This window comes from Oryzias melastigma, linkage group LG21 (assembly GCF_002922805.2).
Source record: "Oryzias melastigma strain HK-1 linkage group LG21, ASM292280v2, whole genome shotgun sequence".
Taxonomy (NCBI): domain Eukaryota; kingdom Metazoa; phylum Chordata; class Actinopteri; order Beloniformes; family Adrianichthyidae; genus Oryzias; species Oryzias melastigma.
The window spans coordinates 1,341,632-1,344,377 of record NC_050532.1 but is presented as its reverse complement, the minus strand read 5'-3'; the positions used below and the strand labels follow the sequence as shown (position 1 = coordinate 1,344,377).

At 46.4% G+C, this 2,746-nt stretch overlaps 1 protein-coding gene across 1 annotated transcript in view; it reads left to right on the top strand.

Moving 5' to 3' along the window:
• Window positions 1-292: 292 nt before the first annotated feature.
• The window catches only part of LOC112155274 (norrin cystine knot growth factor NDP), a 29,078-nt gene continuing 26,624 nt past the window's right edge, over window positions 293-2,746 (top strand). Inside the window, exon 1 of the mRNA XM_024286798.2 lies at window positions 293-511. The gene's annotated coding sequence lies outside the window, so the exon portion shown is untranslated. The remainder of the gene's footprint in view (window positions 512-2,746) is intronic.

The following is a 2,746-nucleotide window of genomic DNA, read 5'->3' as shown; positions in this document are numbered from 1 at the left end:
CCCCCCCGTTTCCTCTTTGTGGAGGGAGAGAATGATGAGGAGGGCCTACAAGCACCAGTTGTTTTTTCATAAACTAAATCCGTTAACACTTTTATAACCCTGACCTCGTAAAACCCGCCGCGGCTCTTCTTGGTCAGCCTTCCCCCTGACGGGCCGCGCAGGGCTTCCAGGCCTGGAATTCCCATTTGCCTCCGTGGAAGCGTGTCGGTGCGTCAGCTGCCGCGCAGGGGAGAGAGAAAGGAAGCATGATAAACGACTGCTGTGTCACCGTCCACATGTGATGACCGTCCTCACGAGCGGAGCATCCAGGCTGCTGGTGATTTCCCTGTTGAGGAAGGAGAAGTGAGGCTGTGTGGGGGGGGCAGAGGAGAGGGAGGAGGTGAGACAGAGGGAGGAGAGAGCCGTGCTCAGACGACCAGAGTGTGTGTGTGAGAGGGGTAGAAACAGGAGGACCTGACTGGGAAACAATAGAAGAACAAATCCACCGTTGGGTCGAGGATCTCCGCTCAAGGTAGGACCACCACTTCACACCTGCACCTTCAACACATGTCTTCACGTCTGTGAAAGTCCATAGAGTTTTCCTTCCAGAAAATAAGAATTCTCCTCATGTTTTTAATTAGGATGCAGTGGGATGTAATGAGAGGAAGCATGTTTGTGTTGGCGCCGCTGGCTTTGCTAAGCAGGCATTGACAGAGAGTTCGTACAGTAGGGAGTGTGGGGATGAAAATGTGTTCCACAGCTCTGTCATGTCCTTGAGTGAATGGCTGACTTGGCCTGTGGTGTTGGGGCCTGAGGCCGCTGACTTATAGTGGAAGGAGAATGATGACAGATATAATACAACTCTGTGGTAGGTAGAAGGACTAGACGACCACGACTTCCTTTAACCCTTTAACACCGGAGCTCCACTGTTTATGTTCTGTGATTTAATGTAATTTTTTAATTGTTAACACGATAATTCCAGTAGATTCTGAAGGAGAAAAGCGGCTCACGCTTTTCTTTTAAGATTTTGTGCTTAAGTTAATATGAAAAACAAAAGTGCGTGTGGCTAGAAGGGGAGAAAGTGTTCAGATGAAAAATTAACTGACTTTGACAGCTCGGTTGATAATTATGGACCCAGAGGAACTAGTGAGCAAAACGAAGAAACTTCAGATCAAACCCAATGAAACTGAGATGTGTGAGAGAGCAGCGGAGGAGGGAAAAAAGAGGGATGCAAAACATCCCGCAGACATCTCATTGTAGAAACAATTTGTGGAGTCATGAAACCACCGTGGAACTGTTTGGAGAAGACTGAAGCGGGAAGAAGGTGTGTTTGAAACATTGCTGCCAGGTGCAGATGGACGGCATTGCTCTGGCACAGCAAAGCCTCATTTTCAGGAGCGCTCGTGTTTCGCAGTCCTACACCAGAGTCCTCGTTGAGTGCCTTTGTTTAGACAGTACCGAAGTTCTTATAGGAAGTTCACAGTGGAATGCACTAAATGCACTCAAGCCTAAAATGAGTATTTGTTTAGTCATATTGTTGTGAATCTGGGGTAGATGAAAAAATACAATTTGAAAATGCTTGTAGTTGTGATATAGAAAATTTATGCCAATAGTCTCCCACAAATGTAGATCAAACTTCATGTGCTCAATGAATGTACTCCACGCGCACAATGAACGTACTCCCCGAGAGCAAAGAACATACTCCACCCGCAATGAACGTACTCCACCCACAATGAACGTACTCCACCCGCAATGAACGTACTCCACCCACAATGAACATACTCCACCCGCAATAAACGTACTCCACCCGCAATGAACGTACTCTATGCTCAATAAACGTACTCCACGCGTGCAATCAATATACTCCACGAGTGCAATGAACATACTCCACACACGCAATGAACATACTCTATGCACAATTGAAGTACTCCACGCACACTGAACATACTATGTGCGCAATTAAAGTACTCTGCGCGCAATTAACGTACTTTACACGCACAAGAACGTACTCCACGCGCAATGCACATACTCCAGCGCACAATTAACGTACTCCACGCGAGCAATGAGCGTACTCAACAGGTGCAATAAACGTACTCAACGTGTGCAATGAGCGTTCCACAGGCACCATCTGCCTCCATGGGCGCTCCTGTAGTCCTATGCACTCGTGGAACCACTCCCTCCCACTCGTGCTCCATTCTGATGCATCCCCCTCCGGACAAATAGATCCATGAACATCTTTGTTTTCTTCGTCTGAGCTGGAATCTGGATCTAACTGTATGGGTGGATAGTTCCAGTACTGCTCACCATTTTTGTTTGACCACTAATCTTATGTTGGGGATGAGAGCTAGCAGGAAGAATGTAAACAGATGGATGACAGGAAGGGGGGTGGGCTTGCTCCGCACCAACAGTTCAACTCAGAGGCAGAAACTCTGTCCTAGAAAACCACACAAGTTTTTATTTTTATTTTTCTTAAATCGGCATCATCATATTAAATAGACCTCTGGGAACACTTTTACAATAAATCAAAAGATGATCAGATTGGGACTTTAACACACCCCTAAACAAGCGCTGGGTCCAGAATGATAGCCCCTTCCCTTACTCTCCTCAGGCAGCAATTTTAATGAGAATTGATCCTGTTTCACACACTGTTTTTAGCCCACAGCTCTGACATTCCCTGGAATTTTTCAGTCAGGAAAGTAGGTGTGTGTGAAGTGTTTGTGACCTAAAGAGATTAGGAGGATCTTCTCTTTATTCTGCTGCAAGAAAA